Here is a 17,339-nt window from a genome sequence, read left to right on the forward strand (position 1 = left end):
AGTGTAGTTAATTCTTGGGGAGTTCACTTTGCACTCCTTCTTGTGCAGTCAGGTTCTGTATTATTTGTACTGTTTATTCCTGTTTTGTCTTGTCCTGTCCTTGCGATTGTACTGTCACTGTGCGGTGGCTGACAGTGAATCGTTCTGTCCTGTTCCTAGATCGCATTCGCCCTAGCGTTAGAGGCGGTGGATCTCCCTTGTCTGAGTCTTGGAGTATAACCTTAGCTGCGGTTGCTACTGGTTACTCCTTCTGTCTGTCTTGTCTGGAACGAACACTTGCTGTTGTCTGGTGTGAGGCAAGCGTTCGCGTTGTCTGTTTGTCTTTGTTCTCCATGGTCATCTGTTAGTCAGGGTTAGTCAGGGTTGGTACGTTTTGTCACTGTTGCGCTTAACGTGCGGTGGCCGTGCTCTTAACGCGCATGTCGCTGTTGCGCATAACATGCGGTGACCGCATTTAGTTAGTTCATTTGTTATTTTGTTTTTTTTCCTTGGCGTTCAGATTGTGGTTATTGTTTTCCTTACTCAGAATCAGAATCAGAATTTATTTCGCTAAGTACAACGGTGAATTGTACCCGGAATTGGTTTTGGCGCATACAGGGTCGTTGGTGAAAAACAAGGAATTAGCACGGTTAAGCATGGTACATACGTAGACGTGGGACAAGCATACATAGGACAACATTACAGTTTGTGCGTACATTTAAGCAGAGCATTTAAGCAGAGCGTCGTAAACAATTAAGCATGGTACATACGTATAAATAAAAGCAAAATCAAAGCAAAAACAGAGCATTACAGCATACACGTACAGTAACATAATACAAACAGAGCATTACAGCATACACGTACAATTTACGTAATACACACATAGCATAGCAAGACATACACTGATAGCGGGAACAGAAAAAGAGTGGGACTGGAGGAGCAGCCTGAGAGCTGATATGAGCGCTGCCATTTTCGGCACTGGACGCTACACAGCGACGCGCTCCCAACTAGACAGGTGCTCCGATTGTCCGCGAAAAGTAGAGAGGATGCTGGGGGGGGGGATCATGATGGAGGCGGCCAGCAGGGATCACTTGAGCCAGGTTGCTCGAGGAGAATCGCTCCTAGTTTCAGGGTCCGCACGGCTGGTTGATGAGGGTGCAGACCCAGTGGGGCCCTTTGCTGGGCAGCAGTGGTGGACAGCAGTGGTGGGCCTGGGGCCACCCAGGCTGGGCAGCAGTGGTGGACATGAGGCCGGGGGGCACCTCGGCTGGGCCGCATTGGTGGACATAGGGCCGGGAAGGGGGCACCCTGGCAAGGCAGCAGAGGTGGACAGGCCAGGGGCAGCATACCTTCTCTGTGGCTGCGAGGAGCAGCAACAGGCCCTCCATCAGCACGGTGGCAGCCTGGTCGTGGTCGTTTCCTGGTGACTGGGGAGCAGCTGCAGACAGGCCTCCTCCGCACGTGGCAGGTGACCCATGTGCCCTTGCTGGTCCCTGGGCGACCCGTGGTGGAGGGGGACCGGCAACCCCAGCAGTCCTGGACTGCAGACGTCCGGTGATGGGAAGGTCTCTGGGGGAGGTCTCCGGCGGCGGCCCTGGTCGGCAAGTGGTGGCGGCGGGAGCACGTGTTGGCGGCGGGGGCACATTGCGGCTTCTTCCCAGGCGGCAGCCCCCGACAGTCAAGAGCGACCGAGGGCAGTGTGGAGCCGCCGCTGCCCCTCTCCGTGTGGTCCCGGCAGGAGAGGCGGAAGCTATGCAGCATGGAGGCGGCGTGGTGCTGCGCAGCGCTGCGTGGTGCGTGCGGCGTCCCCTGGCTTCAGTGCGGCGTCCCAGCTCCCCTAGCAGCAGTGATGGATTCCCCGGGCAAGCAGTCCTCACCCCGCAGCACGCTCCCTCCCGATCCTCCAGCAGCCTGCGAGGAACCATCGTGGCCCCTGCATCATCCTCAGGTGGGTGGAGGTGGTCGGGAGGTCGCCAGAGGGGGTGTTAGGGGAAGGGGAGACAGAGAGACCGGAGCCCTGTGGCCGTGGCGTCCTCACCCGGCGCCAACTTACTCAGTTCATGCTCTGTCTTTGCTCAGTCTTGTGTTGCTGATAGCAATCGCTTCTCTTGCGATTAGCTTTCTCTCTGGTCAGCTCTGATGTGATTTGTCTACCGTCGCGGGGTGGCGACTAGATTGGTAGACATTCATATAGTCTGTCTCTGTTCTTGCTTTCTTCTGAGTTGCTACTTTGTTGCCCAGTCTTGCTTGATCATGCAATTTCAATCTGGCATCTGTGGCTGTACAGAGGACTTGTTCCTCTGTACTCCACAGCTCCATCTGCTGGTTGGAATTCTCCTCTACAAATCTATACTGGGTACTTTGCTTCTGTGACTGTGGCGATTTCCTTCTGCTTCAGCGCATGTGGTGTGCGCTGACTGGAAATCGCCCGCAGATCATTACAGCTGTATTATCTAAATGCTCTATCTACATACCGACAGTATGAGTAGTCGTACTGTAATGTAATATACGTAACGTTAGTTTTATAGTGTAACGTACGTTTTGAACCGTTCGTTACGTGCGAGCGGAACTTCCTATGATGTCACTTCCAGGAACAGTATGTGACATCTTCACTGTACAGAAGATATAATAATGGCTAAACGTGAGCCAAACGTTCGTTGGCATCACATCCATTGCAGAAAACACGCATTTTCCTGTATTCTGCTGTGACGTTGTTCCGGATCGTTTGTTAACAAACGATCAGATTGTTACACACTTTTAAAAGCTACTTTTGCTTAAGTCGTTCTTTCATCAATTAAAAGATCGTTCGTCGTTCACAACGAACGATTGTTGTCGTATGTGTGTACGTAGCTTTTAGGGTTAGCTTTTTCTTTTTGATTGGATCTTCTTGCTATCCAAAAGGACTTTCAGAAGTCTTCAACACCAAAATTCAAAGACGTTGATTCTTTGAGACTCATCCTTCCTTAACCACTTTGTCCTCCTTGACGTATAAAAACGTTAAGGAGGACAGGCGCGCTCCCGCGGCCGATCGTGCACGCGCACTCCCGGCCGCGGATTCGGTAGCCCAGGAATCAATGTATCGGGCTATGGTGCCCGATCACTGATTCCTCTCCCCCGCTGAAAAAGCGACAGCTTCTCTCGGAAGCTACGCTTTTTCTGAGACTATGCCCCTCTAAGCGTACATTGTACGCTTAGAGTGACGTCATGTAAACAAACTCAAGGTTGCCATCTTGTGGCCAAAGAGTAAAACTACATCTAAAAGTAAAAAAACATTACAATACACAAATTTTTCCCTAAATAAAACACTATTCCCCCCCCCCCCTCCCAAAAATACCCACATAAAATGTTTAATAAAAAAAAACAAAAAACATTACAATTAAAAAAAAACAACACATAAATATTTACCTAAGGGTCTAAACTATTTAAATATCTATGTAAAGATGAAATATTTCTATATATTTTTTTTTTTTATAAGCTTGTAAATAGTGATGTATGCAAAACGGGAAACATGCTCTTTTATTTCCAAATAAAATATTGTCACCATACATTGTGATAGGGACATAACTTAATTAAACGGTGAAATAACCGTGACAAATGGGCAATTACAATACGTGGGTTTTAATTATGGAGGCATGTATTATTTTAAAACTATAATGGCTGAAAACTGAGAAATAATTAATTTTTTCCGTTTTTTTCTTATTCTTACTGTCAAAATGCATTTACAGTAAGGTAGCTCTTAGCAAAATGTACCCCCCAAAGAAAGCCTAATTGGTGGCGGAAAAAACAAGATATAGATCAGTTTATTGTGATAAGTAGTGATAAAGTTATAGTCGAATGAATGGGAGGTGAACATTGCTCGGATGCATAAAGTGAAAACGCCTGAGAGCTTAAGTGGTTATGGTCCAACTCTCACAACCATACTACTGGAATAACCATGGCTTTGACTATATGAACCTTTGTTTGCTTTGTTATTGAACAAAATTCTTTATAAAAAATTAAAACAGCACAGACGCTTCCGTCTAATTCTGGACACTCAGCCAAACACCGCCTTGTCGGTTGCACAACGTTGCCAATCACCGGGGGCAGTAACCGGTCACCATCCCTTCTCAATAATTTCGCCATATATAGCCATGTGGAAGCCGCCGTGCTTTGCGTTAGGTAAATTTTCACCGCTGGAGAAAAACAACACAGACTAATCTGAGATTAGAGGAATTTTCTTCCAGAACAAACAGCACATAAATCAAGACACATTCAGATATTAATAGCAGCACGATTGTAGCCAAACGACTGCAAACTAATTCAGTCTACCCCAAAATATGCGGGTGTTTCTCATTCTGTGCAGAATAATAGACTGGCTGGCCGAAGATCGTCACTGCTGCATGTGTCAGGAGAGAGAATGATGGGGATTATACTCCGAAGTAAGCAGCAGGATAACTAAGGGGTTTACTTATAAATGGGGGGACTTCAGACTATTATTATAAAAATCATTATTGCAATGAAAGTCTATGGGGTAGTTCATACTACCCACGGTGTGCTGCGCTGGAAGTGCCCTGCCCCTATCTAATATAAGCGCATACCTATGTTGCCGTGCAGCTCCTGCAGGCGGACTGGAAGTCACGTAAGTCTATGGCGACACCTGTGTTCTAACTACATGCCGACCGCTGCACGCCAATTGGCGTGAATGCAGCAGCAGCCCCAGGACCGCTCAACGCCAATTGGCGTGAAGTCCTGGGGCGGGGTTTTGCAGGAGATGGCGCGCACATCTCCGCTCCGTCACTGTTAGACGGCATCTAATTACATTGTACAGTGCTGCGATCTACGGCAGCGCTGTACTGGGGACAGCTGTGTCACATGGCTGACCCCCCTGGGCGGCAGAGAAGCGATCCGCTCTTATAGGCTGATGCCTATGACAGGCGATCGCTGTGATTGGCTGGCGGGGGAATGGAGGGAGGCCTTGTAATAAAAACAAAACAGAAAAAAAAATGTACATTTATTAAAAAAAAAAAAGAGACAAATAAATAAAAAATAAACATCCTGGGAGCGATCAGAGCCCACCAATAGAAAGCTCTGTTGGTGGGCAGAAAAAGGGGAGGGGGGAATCACTTGTGTGCACAGTTGTACGGCCCTGCAGCGAGCCCTTAAAGCTGCAGTGGCCTAAATTGTAAAAAATAGCCTGGTCTCTAGTGGTGTGTAAGCCTACGGTCCTCAAGTGGTTAAAATGATCTGCCGCAGTATTTTGTGTCGTACATGCGCAGAAGTGTATTGTAGCAATATGCTTCCGCGCACGTCATCGATTGGCCAACAGGAAGTGAGCGTCACTTCCTGCTTGGCCGGCTGCCAGATGGGTATTACCGCATTAGTACCTAATACGGCCTGTTTTTGGCGGTCCCCAGACCACACCGCAACGCTACTGCCAGCCCAGAGTGACCCTGAAGTGACATGTAAAATGATGCCAGTGTGAAAGAGCCTAGGGCTAATTCTCTGCAGCTGTGGAAGTCAGACTCCATTGGCAGCTCTCTCTGATAACCAATTAACAGCCATAAAACTTCTGTGTCGATTTACAAGCACTTGAGAAAGCAGGCTAGACATAACACATGTGATAGGTCATCATTACTCAGCGTGGGAGTTGAATAAACAGCAGTCGTGCCAGCGAGAAGGTTCACACTGCTTCAGCCTTAAAGAGACTCCGTAACAAAAATTACATCCTGTTTTTTATCATCCTACACGTTCCAAAAGCTATTCTAATGTGTTCTGGCTTACTGCAGCACGTTCTACTATCACCATCTCTGTAATAAATCAACTTATCTCTCTCTTGTCAGACTTGTCAGCCTGTGTCTGGAAGGCTGCCAAGTTCTTCAGTGTTGTGGTTCTGTGATGCATCTCCCCCCTCCTGGCCCCTCTATGCACACTGCCTGTGTATAATGATCTCTTGAGATACAAAAGGAAGGATGTATACAGCCTGCTTGTGTATGAATGTATTTTCTATGTGTGGACATACTGTACATCAACCTACTTCCTGTTTTGGTGGCCATTTTGTTTGTTTATAAACAAACTTTTTAAAACTGTTTTTAACCACTTTTAATGCGGCGAGGAGCGGCGAAATTGTGACAGAGGGGAATAGGAGATGTCCCCTAACGCACTGGTATGTTTACTTTTGTGCGATTTTAACAATACAGATTCTCTTTAAAATGTAGAATAATCTAGAATAATAACCCAAAATACAGAAAAAAAAAAAAAGTAATGAACTCCAGGAATCTTGGCTAGGATAGGGACATTACACTATTGCTAGAATAGGGACTATGGTCATTGTAGAGAGATTACATTTTGAGTTCCCCACAGGGACATAGGTGGCCTTACATCTGTAGACTTGGCAGCCGATCGACCATCAGTTCCATAATTATCATCAAATCTGATCAAATCAGTGCCACCAAGAGCATGTTCCCCCAAATTACATGTACCCCCCAGTGCCTGTGCATTAATACTTTATCTGTCCTTCGCTGTCGCTGCACTCTACTTCCTTATTCGCGCCCTACATGGTTGCCGGTCAGGGCTGGATTTAGGCCAAGGCCACCTAGGCCGTGGCCTAGGGCACCACAGGAGTAAGGGCACCAAAGCAGCAGGCTAAACTGGTGCAGCATTTGCAAGCTTGCTGCCTTGCAGGGAGATCAGGTGAGCGCCTGATTGCGGTACTCTGCTGCTAGCCGCCTGTGCAGCAGCCATCTTGCTCTCTCTGCATGTTTGCATTGTGGCCAGCGGCTCTGGACTTGAGCAGCATTGGAGACGGAAAGGGAACGGAAGCTTCTGCACTGGAGACGAGCGGAGAAATAAGCGACACTGATTGCTGCTGCAGTGTGAATGCGAGCTGGTCAGGGGCGTAGCAATAGGGGTTGCAGAGGTTGTGACCGCATCAGGGCCCTTGGGCCAGAGGGGCCCTGAAGGGCCCTCCCTCAATTGGTCCTGTGCTCATAATAATCACTTCTATAGATACTTTGAATAGTAGTAATCATTAACAAACTGTTCCCCATCCCCTTCTTCCACCTCTGACACTGTAGTTGCCATTGGCAGGTTTTGGTGTGCCGTATCAATTATTATGTATAGAGTGCTTGGGGGGCCCAATGTAAAACTTGCTTTGGGGCCCACAGCTCCTTAGCTATGCCACTGGAGCTGGCTACCTATACTGAAAGGGGGGGGGGGGAGGAGGGATTAAGGGAGTCATCTGGCTACCTATACTAGAGGGAAAGGGCGAGGGGTCATCTGGCTACCTATACTGAGGGAGGGTCCCTAGGCTACCTATACTAGAGGGAAGGGGGAGGGGTTATCTGGCTACCTATACTGGGGGGAGGGTCCCAAGCCTACCTATACTAGAGGGAAGGGGGAGGGGTCATCTGGCTACCTATACTGGGGGGAGGGATCATCTCGCTACCTATCAGGGGCGTAGCAATAGGGGGTGAAGAGGTAGCGATCGCATCGGGGCCCTTGGGCCAGAGGGGCCCCGAAGGGCTCTCCCTCAACTACAGCATTAGCTCTCTACTGGTCCTGTGCTCATAATAGTCACTTCTATAGATACTTTGAATAGTGGTAATCATTAACAAACTGTTCCCTATCCCCTTCTTGCACCTTTGACACTGTAGTTGCCAATGGCAGGTTTTGGTGCACTGTATCAATTGTTATGTATAGAGTGCATGGGGGCCCCATGTAAAACTTGCATCGGGGCCCACAGCTCCTTAGCTACGCCACTGCTACCTATACTGAAGGCATACCTCCCAACTTTTTGAGATGAGAAAGAGGGACATTTAAGCCACGCCCCTGCCACACCCCCATCACACCCTAGTCACGCATACCATAAAGATTTTATTAAAAAAATATGTTGTTTTATAATTTAAACCACACTGGTCCTTTCTATCCTGGTTCATTTTCCTTCATTTTAACATTTTAAAATTAGTAATATATCAATTTGAAGGATGGGAATAAGGTTTAGAGTCAATCAAACACATTTTTAGTAGAGAAATATATATATTTACATAGAAAGAGGGACAAAGTCCTGAAAGAGGGACAAATAAGGAGGAAAGAGGGACAAAGGGACAGGGCTCCCAAAGAGCGACTGTTCCTCCGAAAAAGGGACAGTTGGGAGCTATGCTGAAGGGGGGATAGGGGCACATGTACTATTGGGGTGACACAGCCGGGAGTGGCAAGGCGAGAGGCAGCACTGCTAGACCACTGAAATCAATCCGGAATCGGCCTGAGGTTTATCCCACCAGATTTGATCAGAGAGAGATCAATTGTTGTCACACTGTAGTGTATTATGACCTGTTGATGAACGTGGGGGGGGGGGGGGGGGGAATTTGCAACAAGCAATCTCCTTACCTGGGGGAGGGGGGGGGTGCTCTGTGTTTTATGTCCCCGTGGCGCAGGTTACAATTGGGGTGGTAATATCGCCGCTGCGATGCATACTGGGGACCAGAGCCGGGACAAGGTCCTCCAGCACCCAAGGCTGAGACACCAAAGTGCGCCCCTCCATCCCTCCCACCTCAGCTGTCACACACTGATTGCTATTAGACTAAGAGGCGCCACAGGGCCCACAACCTCCCCAACACCTTAATCTCTAGTTATCTGGCTTGCAGTCACTGCCATGTATCCCCTTTTCTTATTTCTTTCTGCTTCATACACAATTAGCAATGACAGCTGAATGAATTCTGCGCCCCCTCCTACACTGCGCCCTGAGGCTGGAGCCTCTCCAGCCTATGCCTCGGCCCGGCCCTGCTGGGGACACTAGATGCAGTTTATTTAGGCTGACCATGTGTCCTCTTTTGCCTGGACAGGTCCACTTTTTCAGACCTGTCTGGGCTGTCCTCCCGGATATTTGATCTGTCCGGAGAGCCGAACACACTTGCAGAGATCCATTGAGGCTGAGAAGAGCCGAACACTGCGAGTCAGTGGCAGAAGAACAGCATGCAGAGATCCATTGAGGCTGAGATGAGCCGAACACTGTGAGCCAGTGACAGAAGAACTGCTTGCAGAGATCCACTGAGGCTGAGATGAGCCGAATACAGCGAGCCCAAGGCAGAAGAACCATTTGCAGAGATTCTCTGCAAACGGTTCTTCTGCTGCTTGGGCTCGCAGTGTTTGGCTCATCTCAGCCTCAGTGGATCTTCTCTCTCTGCAAGCTGTTCTTCTGCAGCTTGGGCTCCCAGTGTTCGGCTCATCTCATTCAGCTCCTGACTCCTGACTCAAACGGCTCTTCCTCGGGCTAGGCAGTGAGTCAATCCCTTCCTGCTGCTCTGCTCCACCTCCAGCCGCCCCCATCCACTGAGACAGAGCAAATTGCAGAGCAGAGGGGTGGAGACAGCCAGAGACAGCCTGAGTTCAGTAGAGATGGGAAGTTCGGATCTTTTCAATGATCCGGATGATTCGAATCGGATCATTGAAGAGATCCGGATCTTTGATTCGATTCTCGGATCATTTTACTACCGGAAGCATTCGGGGGTGAAATGAACAGCAGGACAGGTCTGTGGACAGGAGAAGGGGAGGGAGTGGACACACAGAGAAGGGGAGAAGATGGACAGAGGGCAGGGAGTGGACAGAGAAGGGAGGAGCAGAGAGCAGAAATGTTTGCACGTAATACCCACATGCTGAAGTCATATGCTTTACATGTATGTCACCTATATGTTCATCTGTACACTTTGAAAGAAAAGGTCGCACAGTGAAAGAAAGCATTCCCAGAAGATAAGTGCAGCTGTTTAGTGCCGAGTGCAGGAGGATCATATTACGCTGCAATCACACTGCCTGCAAAGTTACTGAGCTGTGCTGAGCCAAAAGCTTTCAATGTGATCACTGTGCAGCACTACGGAACAGCCAGCCTATAATGGGCAGCACGTTATAGCCAGTATGTGTGCTCTACACATACCTGGCAGTGGCACCCATGTCCCCTCTCTCTCATCTACTTGTCCCCCCTGCAAGGCTGCCTCCCTTCCAACAGAGCGATCCATCTCAGCTCTGCTTACAGGACCCCGCTGCCCGCTGAGAGGGGGCGTGTCGCTCCTGGCCCCGCCCCTTTTGCGATCCGAATCACTCATTTTGATGATTCGGATGATCGACTCATAAAATAGATTCGGATCAAAGATCCGAATCGTTCATGATCCGGACAACACTAGAGTTCAGTGGGACTCACGCTGGGCTGTTCACTGGTGCTGTTTGTGTGTGACCTGTGGGAGCAGCTCAGCAGCACAGCCTGAGCCCTGAGTTCAGTCTGTCAGTGTCAGTGAATTGATTCAAGTCACGCTGGTGCTGTGTGGGCAGCCTGTGGGAGCATAAGGGCCTGTGTTGTTAGCAGTGAAGTCACTCTGCTGTGTGGCCAGCCTGTGGGAGCATAAGGGCCTGAGTTAGCAGTGAAGTCACTCTGCTGTGTGGCCAGCCTGTGGGAGCATAAGGGCCTGAGTTGTTAGCAGTGAAGTCACTCTGCTGTGTGGCCAGCCTGTGGGAGCATAAAGGCCTGAGTTAGCAGTGAAGTCACTCTGCTGTGTGGCCAGCCTGTGGGAGCATAAGGGCCTGAGTTGTTAGCAGTGAAGTCACTGCTGTGTGGGCGGCCTGTGGGAGCATAAGGGCCTGAGTTGTTAGCAGTGAAGTCACTGCTGTGTGGCCAGCCTGTGGGAGCATAAGGGCCTGAGTTAGCAGTGAAGTCACTCTGCTGTGTGGGCGGCCTGTGGGAGCATAAGGGTCTGAGATTCTAAGCTATACTGGGGCCATATTCCTATCTAACCTATACTGGGGCCATATTCCTATCTAACCTATACTGCGGACATATACCTTGTCCGCACATTTGTGGGGAAATCTGCTGCCTATCTCATTGCATTTTGTGGGGAATTCTTCTGCGAATCTGATTGCATTTTGTGGTTGGCAGGCCCTCCACCATGTGGTCTGGAAAAAAAAAACGTCCCTCCATGCCCACAAAGTTGAACAGCACACTGCTAAGGTCTTGTATATTTGGCCCCACCCATGACCACGCCCACATGCTGTTGTGATCGTCCTCTTTTTTGGAAATCAAAATATGGTCACCCTACTTTATTGATGTGATAACATCTCGCAGCCAGCATGCATCGCGGCTGCCAAGGACATAGAAGGTCACTGTGGGGACCTGTGACTCTGTGGCACGGGGGATAGAATATGGGGTGTACATATAGGCAGGGGGGCAACAGAACACCCCCTCATAAGTAAATGCAAGCTGCACCCCCAAAGTTTGCACAGTTTAAACGCAGACGTTTAATAAACACCTGCCAATCATGGAGCCCAAATAACCTGATCCGGTGATATTTAGCCTAGGCCAGTGATGGCTAACCTTGGCACTCCAGCTGTGACAAAACTACAAATCCCATCATGCCTTTGCCCCCACAAGTTATGCTTAGAGCTGTCAGAGTATTGCAATGCCTCGTGGGACTTGTAGTTCCACCACAGCTGGAGTGCCAAAGTTAGGCATCACTGGCCTAGGCCAATTAGCTATGAAGAATCTTCCTCCCAGAGTATTCCGGGAAACCCGCTATATTTTCTATTGGCTTCTGGACTCTCAGTAAACAAACACTCCATAGAGCTGCACCTGGCAGGAGCAATGATGTCGACACCTGTGATAACTGTCAGAATGTAAATCAGGGAGAGGAAAGATTTTACAATGGGCAAATACAGACTAAGTAATCTATAAATGAATATTGTAAAAAAAAAAAAGCAATTTTATTCATAATGTTATTTTCCCCACAGTTCCTCTTCAGTGTGTTCTATTTGTGGCGGCCGTGCCTGCGCGGGGGAAATAGCTGTCTGCGGGGAGATGATGGGAGCTGTCAGCGTCCTGCGCGAGTCGTACGAATCTGTTGGCTGCGTCACCTCCTGTCCTTGTCACACTCAGTCTATTGCTCTTGGCGGGGGACCAAATTCCTATGTCACGGCCAAGGCTGGGATCTCGTTGTCAGGACAGCCTGATGTCTTTCACAGATGGGCTGATGGGACGGCTCCGCATCTAAAGAATGTCTCAGAGAATCCCCCCTGTCCACCCCCCCAACTTTACTGCTCATCAGGTCATCCGGGGTCTCCTTGTTCTGTGTGCTGGATCCAGCATTATCCTCGGCAGATTAGTACAGACCGGATAGGGTGCTGCAGTCCTGCAGGGTGAAGGTGTAACACACGCAAAACCATTCCGTACTGCACGTTAGTGCACTATACAGGCATGTCTATCAGCTGAAGCCTGGAAGCATACCTCCCAACTTTTTGAGATGGGAGAGAGGGACAGTTAAGTCATGCCCCATGCCACACCCCTGATCACACCCCCAGTTATACATACCATAAAGATTTCATAAGAAAAATATGTTGTTTTATAATTCAAACCACACTATGGTCCTTTTTATCCTGGATCATTTTCCTTCATATTAACATTTTAAAATTTGTAATACATCAATTAAAAGGATGGGAATAAAATTTAGAGTCAAACAGATTTTTTAGTAGAGAAATATAGCTGTTTACAACTGCCAAAACAGAAAGCAGCAGCTACCTCACCTGCCAGCAGTAAAAATGTCACCATGTTTTAAATGTCAGAATGTAAATCAGGAATTTAAAAGATTTTACAATGTGCAAACACTGACTAAATCATTTATACATAATTATTGTGAAAATGAAGCACTTTTTTTATTACATTATTTTCACTGGAGTTCTTGTTTAAAGGGGAACTGAAGAGAGAGGTATATGGAGGCGGTCATGTTTATTTCCTTTTAATCAATACCAGTTGCCTGGCAGCCCTGCTGGTCTATTTCTCTGCAGTAGTATCTGATTAAAACCAGAAACAAGCATGCAGCCAGTCTTGTCAGATCAGACTTATAAGTCTGAACCACTGAAACACCTGATCTGCTGCATGCTTGTTCAGGGGCTATGGCTAATAGTATTAGAGGCAGAGGATCAGCAGGGCTGCCAGGCAACTGGTATTGATTAAAAGGAAATAAACATGACAGCCTCCATATACCTCTCTCTTCAGTTCCCCTTTAAGTGAGGCAAGTAAAAAATACAATATACTCGTTGGTCCTCATTCTTAAGTCCTCATATAGGTATGTCCTTAAAGAGAACTTGAGACGGCAAGAGAAAAATTATACATACCTGGCTGGGGCTTCCTCCGGCCCCCTCCAGGCTTATCGTTCCCATGCAGTCTTCCTCCGCTGCCTGCATCTTGTACAACATGCCCTGGAAAGTCCTCTGGGCCAGGGCATACTGCGCATATGTGGCCTGCCCGCGCTCGCACCCCGTTGCTCTCCCGTAGTTGGGAGCGTTCTGCGCCTGACAGGGGAGCCGCGCAGCCGAACTGTGCTGACTGGCCCCGACTGGAGGACTTTTTGGGGCCGATTACAGAAGATCCAGGAGGCGCAGGGGGAGGGGGAAGGAGTGATAAGCCTGGAGGGGGCTGGAAGAAGCCCCAGGTGGGTATAATTTCCCCCCCTCCCTGTCTCAGGTACACTCTAAAGCCCCATTCACACTCGGAACCACATATTGTGATCGCAATTGCGATTTTGCATTGCTGTCTTCCACGATTTTCTGGCGATTGCATTTTGCGATTCAAATTCCAATGAATGAGACTCGTGATGCAATCCCTGGAAAAAAGCTTCATGCAGCACATTCGTGATAGTCGGAAATAGCAAATGTGCAGCAAATTTTAGCACTGTAAGACTTGTGCTGCCGATCACAGGCAATCAGCAAAGCGCGAAACGCAGGCTGAAAGCGCCCAAGTGTGACTGAGGCCTTAGATATCTATAAGATATTTACTTACTTTTCCCTTCTACTACATAGATTTGGTAAGATTGTACAATAAAGATTGTATCAGTAGTGGCAACAGAACTGACCAAGATCTAAACATACATACTAAAGCACATACAGATATCCACAAAGATGTTGGGCCTGATCCCATTTACCTTTTCTCTTACATTTTCCTAGGCGATATTTTGTCACCTTATCAATAAAATGCCCTTGTAAGCCACCAGCAGGCAAGAAAATACTTTTTACAGTACTTTATACCTAGCTTTTGGTACTTTTTCAATTGCAGAGTGCTGCATTTTAAAGTATACCAGATGTGAAATAACCTAGAGAAATGGGAGCAGGCATATACTGTGACCTGTCATGATGCCTAGGGCCTGATTCACAAAGCGGTGCTAACAGTTAGCACGCTGGTGAAAAGCCCTTTATCACGCCTAAACTCAGTTTAGGTGTGATAAGTTTAGGCATGATAAGTTTAGGTGTGATAAGTTTAGGCATGATAAGTTTAGGTGTGATAAGTTTAGGCATGATAAGTTTAAGCACCAACTGCATTAGCACCGCAGTGCGCAGCTGATAAAAGTTTTGCGCTAGCAAAGTCTGGTGCACTTCGCATAGAGTTTAATGGCGCTGCTTTGCGTGCGGGACTTTGCGTGCGATCTAAACTTATCTAAACTTATCACGCCTAAACTGGCTTTTCACCAGCGTGGTGCAATGGTTATCATGCCTAAAGTCTCTAACTGGGTTAGCACTGCTTTGTGAATCGAGCCCTAGTCTACCTAAATGCCCCCTGGCAGCCGGGCTGTGCAATTCCTACAGCATGCGCCCATAGCTGGGAGCACACTGCGCATGTGTATGAGGTCATGCGCATGACGTAGTGAAGTCACACGCTTGCCCAGTGCGCTCTTGGCTATGGGCGCGCGCTGTAGGACATGTGCAGCCCAGCCAGCGCCTGCGCAGTAGGAAGAGGCTGCCAGAGGGGCATTTACGTAGACTGCAGTGGCAGAGAGGAGAATGGGACAGGTAACAGTACATGCCCCCCCCCCCCCCATTTCTCTGGGTTATTTTACATCAGGTATCCTTTAAAGAGAACCCGAGGTGGGTTTGAAGAATATTATCTGCATACAGAGGCTGAATCTGCCTATACAGCCCAGCCTCTGTTGCTATCCCAAACCCCCCTAAGGTCCCCCTGCACTCTGCAATCCCTCATAAATCACAGCCACGCTGCTGACAAACAGCTTGTCAGAGCTGGCTGTGTTTATCTCTATAGTGTCAGTCTGCTGCTCTCCCCGCCTCCTGCAGAACTCCAGTCCCCGCCTGCATCCCTTCCCTCCCTGCTGATTGGAGGGAAGGGACGGGGGCAGGGACCGGAGCTATGCAGGAGGCGGGGGAGCAGCTGAGACTGACTCTACAGATGTAAACACAGCCTCACAGCATGGCTGTGATTTATGAGGGATTGCAGAGTGCAGGTGGACCTTTGTGGGGTTTGGGATAGCAACAGAGGCTGGGCTGTATAGGCAGATCCAGCCTCTGTATGCAGATAACATTCTTTAAACACACCTCGGGTTCTCTTTAATTAAAGAGAAGATGAAAAATGATCTCCTAGGAGAAAATTCAGAAGAAAGAGTTAATTGCATATGGGCCATTGTGTTTGAAGCAAATGTAAAAAAACAAAAACAAAACAAATCTCATCAGGGGCATTGCTAGCCCCACAGATAAGCAGCATGTGCCCCGGATCTATTCTGGGGTGCCCCGGATGTCCCCCAGACAGAGTAGAGCTACCACAGCACCCATCATGGCACCACACAGTACTCAGCATGCCCCACAGAGGCACCACAGCACCCAGCATGGCACCACACAGTACCCAGCATGCCCCACAGAGGCACCACAGCACCCAGCATGGCACTACACAGCACCCAGGACCCTGCATAGCATTACAGCATCCAGCATGCCCTATAGAGACACCATAGCACCCAGAATGGCACCACAGCACACCGCAAGGCAGCTGCGTCGGCCATTTTCCTCACTCGGTGTTGCTGCAGTAATTAGAGAAGGGAGAGTTTGCTGCAGAGACATTAGGGAAAGCTTAGTTAGGCTAAAGTTAAACTTCTTAGCTTGCTCCTTGCTGATACTTATTGCTAAAAAGCACCCCAAAACAGCTCTTTTGAGAGCTAATGTGGTTCTTGTGATCTTTTTTCTTTTTTTTTTGTGTGGCACACTGACACCTGCATATACAGCCCTGTCAGTCAGTCGCAGCTGGCCCTTGCTAATCCCTATACTGTGCAAGTTCCAGCACATTCAGTGACTACATTTTAACTGCACGTGTGTGACAACTGCACATTTGTAATACCAGTCCGACCGTGCATACCTGTTCACAGTACCTGTGTGTGTGACAGGCAGCTGCACATTGTATTGCTACCAGTCACTTCATACCTGTTCAGTGCACATGTGTGACAGCATGCAGTGTATATTATATAGCAGTCACTGCATACCTGTTCACGGTACCTGTGTGTGTGAATGCTGCACATTTGTAATACTAGTCACTGCATACCTGTTCACGGTACCTGTGTGTGTGACAGCTGCACATTTGTAATCCTAGTCACTGCATACCTGTTTGCGGTACCTGTATGTGTGACAGCTGCACATTGTCTTGATACCAGTCACTGCATACCTGTTCAGTGCACTTGTGTGACAGCACGCAGTGTTATATACCAGTCACAGCATAACTGTTCACTTTACCTGTGTGTCTGACAGCTGCACATTTGTAATACCAGTCACTGCATACCTGTTCACGGTACCTGTGTGTGTGACAGCTGCACATTTGTAATACCAGTCACTGCATACCTGTTCAGTGTACCTGTGTGTGTGACAGCTGCACATTTGTAATACCATTCACTGCATACCTGTTCAGTGTACCTGTGTGTGTGACAGCTGCACATTTGTAATACTAGTCACTGCATACCTGTTCATGGTACTTGTGTGTGTGACAGCTGCACATTTGTAATACTAGTCCCTGCATACCTTTCACTGCACCTGTGTGACAGCTGCACATTGTATTAGTCAAGTCAGTGCATACCTTTCACTTTATCCCCCCACCCCCCCAATATGGACAAAACAACAGGCAGAGGCAGACCCAGAGGCAGGCCACCCGGCAGGTCTGTTCGAGGTCATGCTAACGTGAGTTCGTGCAGCCCTGGACCAAAGTACAGTGCTCAGAAGAAGGCACATGCCATCAACTCCCAAGATTGTCAGGAAGTAGTTGACTATTTAACACAGAATCATCTTCCGCAGCCACCAGCGCTACTACTAGCACCACATCCGTACCATTTCACACTTCGCAGGAATTATTTGGTGGGGAATTAACTGATTCACAGCCACTATTGTTACAACAAGATGAAGGCGCTAAGCAAGTTACACCACCTCATATGTCCGAGTTAGGCGTCACTATGGACGTAAGGTGTGAGGATGATGATGAAGTACCTGCTGTTGGTGCAGTATTGGAGGTGTCTGATACAAGCGAAGCTTTGGAGGATGATTATGATGATGATACTGCCATGGATGCCACGTGGGATCCTAATAGACAAGATGAC

General features: G+C 48.3%; 1 long non-coding RNA gene across 1 annotated transcript in view; it reads right to left on the minus strand.

The window, feature by feature from the left end:
* Positions 1-3,943: 3,943 nt before the first annotated feature.
* Positions 3,944-17,339, minus strand: part of LOC137541903 (uncharacterized) — a 49,457-nt gene continuing 36,061 nt past the window's right edge. The window contains exon 3 of the long non-coding RNA XR_011025304.1: positions 3,944-4,151. This is a non-coding gene — a long non-coding RNA (uncharacterized lncRNA). The remainder of the gene's footprint in view (positions 4,152-17,339) is intronic.

The sequence above is a fragment of the Hyperolius riggenbachi genome, chromosome 12 (assembly GCF_040937935.1).
Source record: "Hyperolius riggenbachi isolate aHypRig1 chromosome 12, aHypRig1.pri, whole genome shotgun sequence".
Taxonomy (NCBI): domain Eukaryota; kingdom Metazoa; phylum Chordata; class Amphibia; order Anura; family Hyperoliidae; genus Hyperolius; species Hyperolius riggenbachi.